The sequence below is a fragment of the Benincasa hispida genome, chromosome 3 (assembly GCF_027475165.1).
Source record: "Benincasa hispida cultivar pf3 chromosome 3, pf3_genome.v1.1, whole genome shotgun sequence".
NCBI lineage: Eukaryota > Viridiplantae > Streptophyta > Magnoliopsida > Cucurbitales > Cucurbitaceae > Benincasa > Benincasa hispida.
Window position 1 is genome coordinate 40,320,737 of NC_143480.1, and position 6,000 is coordinate 40,326,736.

General features: G+C 36.9%; 1 long non-coding RNA gene across 1 annotated transcript; it reads left to right on the forward strand.

The window, feature by feature from the left end:
- The first annotated feature begins 1,104 nt into the window (after positions 1 to 1,104).
- On the forward strand, positions 1,105 to 3,963 carry LOC150037264 (uncharacterized). The gene is made up of 2 exons (XR_016528642.1): positions 1,105 to 1,874; positions 2,910 to 3,963. It is a non-coding gene; the product is annotated as an uncharacterized LOC150037264 (long non-coding RNA).
- The last annotated feature ends 2,037 nt before the right edge of the window (positions 3,964 to 6,000 follow it).

Here is a 6,000-nt window from a genome sequence, read left to right on the forward strand (position 1 = left end):
TCCATCTCCGTTCGCCATCTTCGTATGAAGGGTTGACCGTCGAGCGTTCGTTCAACCACCCATCTCCATTCGCCACCGTCGTGTGAAGTGTTGGCAGTCGAGCATTCATTCAACCATCCATCTTCGTCAATCGTTTGTTCACTTGTTTGTTGTGGTTCTTCGTTCATGTGTTCGTTCTAGCTCCGTCGACCGTCAAGCTCCGCCAGCCTTCATCAATAGCCCCACCAATTGTGTCTCTGGTTCCAAATATGAGCTCCATCAAGCGCTCGTTAATCATTCCAGCTTCATTCCAGTTCTATCAGCCTGTGTTCATGTTGTTCGAGCAAGCTCCAATGCCATCTATGAGCACCGTCAAAGCGCATCTTAGTTCTTGTTTGCGTTTTTCATTTCTTTATAGATATATTCACATATCTATTCACGAACTACGTTCTATGCTGTTAAAACAGATCTAAGAGCTCCATTCCAGTAGCATGTGCACGAGGTTCGATCTAGTCAACGAATTTGATGATCCAAATGGATGGATGAAAGATCTAGGTGTATTTGTACATTTTGATTTTAATTTTAAATATATATGAGTTTGTTGCATATATAGTATTTGTTGGGGATTGTGCCCCAAATATCGTGGTTTGTAATGCATAAATGTAATTCATTTATTTAATAAATTCCAGCAGGTTCTCTCACATTTTTTTTCCTTTCTTTTGAACTTTTGTAGGCTCTTTTATTTCAATTAATTATCCCTTCCGGGCATGAAATTTATTCCACCTCGTGGATATGCTTGTAAATGATATGCAATGACAACATTATCTCTTGAAGCCCGTGAAAACTTATCCAAGGTTTATCTTTTATCAATTTTAACTCAATATCCTCGGGGTGGACGTCTTTATTGGATGTTTTTATTTCCAATAATCTCTTATATTGGAATACTAGTATTAGATGTCTTTCTTCCTTATGTGAACGTATATTGTGTAAATTAGGTTGTTAGATAGAGATTTTATGAGATATTTAAGGTCTATATTTAGTATGTATTCTGTGTATTTAAACCTCATACTCTACTGTTCAATACATATTGCTGATTATTAACTATTCAACTTTTATTATGGTGTCAAAGTAGGGTTTTTGACTTGGCCTAATCAGCTTAGTCACTGCCTTCTGCTGCCACCGTTGGCGACCGCCGATTAGGCAACACCTTCTTGCCCTTCTTGATCTGTGGGTAGATCTAACATGTAGTGCACTATCTTACCCATCTCATCTTGCATCCTTGCTCCATCATGGAGATCTAACCCGGTCCATCCAGATTCATCCAGATCCGAATGCCAACCTACTCCCGTCCACTGAGTTGGTTTTTCAGAGTTGCCGACGGACGTGGATCCATCTAGTTCTGCCCACTCGTTGACCTGCCATACCGCATCCACCAACCACACTGCATCAACTGAGTTGCATCAATTGTCCCAGCCAATCCAAGCTAGTCGTGATCTTTTTCTCAATCGAGACATCAAGCTAATCTGTCTTTTCTCCTAGCCAACCAAGCGAGCCACCAAGTTGAACTGTTCTATCCCAGTCGAGCCGAGCCGCTAAGCTGATTTGTTATCTCCCAGTCGAGCTGAGCCATTGTTTTGGTTTGTTCTTCTCAGTCGAGTCGAGCTGCCCAATGGAGAAAGATCATGCATTTCATCATATTCACACTATTCTTAATGGAGTCATTTATCTTACTTGGACCCATCAAATGAAAAGTTTTCTAATTGGGCGTAAGTTATGGTGCATTGTCACTAGTGATATCTCTAAGCCAGTCAAGATAGCCACTGAGGACAACAATAAGTTTATTGAACGGTTAGAAGATTGGGACAATAAAAATCACCAGATTGTCATTTGGCTAGGTAATACATCTATTCCTGCTATTCATGTTCAATTTGATGCTAAAAGTCTGTGGGATTTCCTTTCTACGTGCTTCCAGTCTGTTGGGTTAGCTCATTATTATCAATTGCACAGTACTCTTGTTAATCTCAATCAGGATATTGGTCAATCAGTTAATGAATATTTAGAAACTCTTCAACCAATTTGGACGAAATTGGAACAAGCTAAAATTAGTGCAGGTCATCTTCGTCTAATTAAGGTTCTTTTGGGGCCTCGTCTAGAATATGAATCTATATGTGTTGCTTTGCTATATCGCGCAGTCCTCTACCTTCACTAGATACAGTGATTCAGGAAATTTTGTTTGAGGAAAAATGAATCTGGATCGTTCCTTCAAAGCAATTTGATGTTGTTCTTGCAAGACTCATATGCACAGTGTGCTTGGAGCTCTCTTTTGTAAGAATTGTAAGCTCTCTAGGCACAAGTTTACTGATTGCCCTAAAATCGAGTGCATGTATTGTCACAAATGTGACCATATTCTAGACAATTATCCCACTTGACCACCTCGACCTCCAGGTCATCTTTTGAAGCCTAAAAATCTTACTAAAACCGGTTATTCTTTTGTTGATGTTCCTCCTTTGTTGATCTCGACCCTTCACCTCCTAGTTTTCATATGTGTGATTTAAAGGATTTACTAAAATAGGTGATTTTTTCAATTTCAAATTCCTCTACTCTTGTGGTTTCCCCAAATAATCAGTGACTTCTTGATTCCACTTATTACAATCATACGACATCTGACATTTCTCTTATGACTGCACCTACTCTTGCAAAATCACTTCCTTCTATTTATGTTGCTAACCACAATTGTATGGTCATATCTCATGTTAGCTCTATTGACACTCCCACATTGAAACTTTCAATACTTATTGTGTTCCAAATCTGACCTTTACATTGAAACTTTCAATACTTATTGTGTTCCAAATTTGACTTTTAACCTTGCATCGATTGGACAAGTGTGTAACCTTGGCTTAACTGTTTCTTTTTCTTCTACTGGGTGTCAGGTTCAGGATCCACAGATGGGACAGATGATTGGTATGGGTCGCAAATTGGGAATATTGTTTGAGCTTATGTCACTCCAGCTCCCTACTCTTTCCATTTCTGCCCCTATCACTGACTCACTATGCCCATCTTTATCTTGTTTGGCCTTCTTCTTTTCTGTCAAGTATTTGGGGCAGTTCCTCTTCCAATCCCCATCTTGGTTGCAATGGAAACAAATTCCCTTTGCAGCCTTGATCGATCTTCTGCCCCTTTGAGCAACAACTACAGGGTTAGCTTTTCCCTTTCCATCCTTTTTTTTCATCCACTTTTTGGTGCCGGAGGAAAAAGGTACAGATTTAGTCCCAGAGGTCAAAATTTTGTAGAACTTCTTAGAAGATGAATTTGCTTCATCCTTCTGTTCCTTACTTTTCATCAAGAACTGGAAGGTTTGTAGCTCATTGAGCAGAGTGATCAGGTTGTAGTCAATCCTGTTCTAAACAACATTGTTGCAAAAGTGAAGAAAACTTTCAAGTAAAGATTCCATGATAAAGCTAACCTGATTGTCTTCATCGACGCTTGACCCATTCATCTCCGCCACGTTGAAATAGACCATCATGTTGAGAACATGTTTTCGAACAAATGCCTCTTCTTGCATACGGGCATTGAAAATGTGTTTTAGAGCGTCATGCCTGAGCTATGCGGACGGTTGTCCGAACATTCCCCTCTGGGACTCCATGATCTCACGAGCTGTGAGCATGGGCTCATGCTTCTTGGTCAAGACTTCGTTAAAACTTGTCAAGATATACACTCGGGCCTTATTGTTTGCTTGTGTCCAATGCTCGTAAGCTTCATGAACGTTTCGAGGAGCATTGAGTTGGAATAGGAGGACAGTCCTTCATGAGGACAAAACGAAGATCATCGATGATCAGTATTGTGTTGATTGTGTTTTTTCAACTAGTGTAATTTTCTCCCGTTAATTTATCCGCGGCGAGCAAGTTTAATGTAGCAGTAGCCATAATAAAACAATTGTTGAAAAAGAATAAACTATTTACAATTAATTTACTTTGCATTAAACCACTCAAACAACCAATCAATTTTAGCAAAAATTTAATGTACCCTAAGTAACATCTATTTTGCAATTATGTTTCAGGGAGGCATGACAAAAGTCATCGTAGGGTGATCAAGTGTCCCTTCACTAAAATGAGACATTCTCAACTATTAGGCAGAAACAACACCTTGTTACTGAGACTAACAGTCACCATTGTTCGATCTAGAATCTGTTAACTTGTTTAACAATTCTTGTAAGTGTAACCCTTCATTTTAGGTTATAGAGTTCCGCCCCAATGAGCAAACCATAGGAAAAAAACCGATTAGGACATGAAGCTAAAGTAACTCGTAGGGAGACACCCATGGTGCCTCGAGGTCGGGTGTAGATCGCACCGTATGAATTTATAGGGAGAAACGTGTAGAGGATAAATTAAGTATCGTATATCCTATTTTCCTTCCACTAAGTGTTTTACCTATGGTCAATTTACTTAGAAAAAACCTAGCTACTGATTTTAACTAAGTGAATGTTTAATTTGCTCAAAAACAACATCTGTCTTTGATGATTAAACAATTTTGATGGAAGTCTCATTAAAATCTTTAATAGACTTTGAAGAAACTTGCATGCATGTAACAAATCTATCTAATTCACCTTTCCAGGTAGATTCCCAGGTAAGGGTCCGATGTTTTCATCATCTTAAGTACCCCAACCTAGATAGAACATGCCTTAGATAAAAGGTCCCTTATAGATAGATTTGTTACATATTTAATCTTTTATTAAGAATCAATTTAATCCTATTAAACCGATTAAAAGATTAAACTAAGATTTCTAATCTTATTAGAAATATGTTCTTGGGTCTATCTCAATCAATTTTTAAAACACTTTTAAAAAATGATTATAACCTAAGGTTTGCATGCAACTTTTAATTATTGATTCTTAATTTCAATTTCATTTAATTATAACGATTATAAATAAATAAAACAATTAAAACATTCATTGCATGCTTGACATACTTCAGTTAATCATAACATTTATAAATTAACCTAAATAGTGTCATGCTTCATGCAATCTAAATTCATTATTTACATATATAACAATTATATAATAAGGTAGTGAATCATACTATAGCATCCTTCCATACACTCATTCAACCATATATTATAACAATTATAATATAAATGATGCATGGATATGCTATAAATGTACGTATACATATACTATAATATTTATATTATATGATGCATGCGCATGCTATATAATTTAAATCATGTATATACATATATTATAACACTTATAATATAAAATGATGCATGAATGTAAATGCATAACCTACGATGGGTTTTACATCTATATGACATACAATATGACATATAAAAAGAAGCATACATCATATATATATTTAAAATTAACAGTTAATGAACTGAGATAGGACACCTAAAAGAAATTTAAAAACTAATTATTACATGAAAAAGAGCCATCTGGTTCGATACAAGTGAACCCGGCCTTGAACCGCTCGAATCGAATTGCCCACCAAAGAACTCTCTACAGTGATCGTATAGCAAACATTGTTGTAAAGACTGCACTAACTTGCTGCATGATCTTGCTACACGATCGTTTAGCAAAGACTACACGATCATTTAGCAAAAGCTACACAATCGTGTAGCAAAAAACTACACGATCTTGTTGAACTGCTCTCTTCCTCATCAAAGCATTGCTTTGAACTTCCTCTTTGAAGCTCACTAGGAACAACACGAGCGACTCAAAATATTGAATACAGACTCTATTGCATAACTATGCCTAAAACATGGGCCTTTACAAATAAAATTTGTAAAAAAATAAAGCTTTAAAACTAAGTATCCTATCTCAAAACATCCATCAACAAAACCACATTTATCACAAAATTATCCATCGCATGAATCATGAACAGAATGCAGAAAAGACAAACCCACCAGCACTGTAAAAATGAATTCAATAAAAAAAAAATGGAATTTGGGATCAACAAGCCAACAACCTGGCTCTGATACCAATTGAAGGAACCCATATTGAAGGTAACCTTGAGCAAAAGCGAG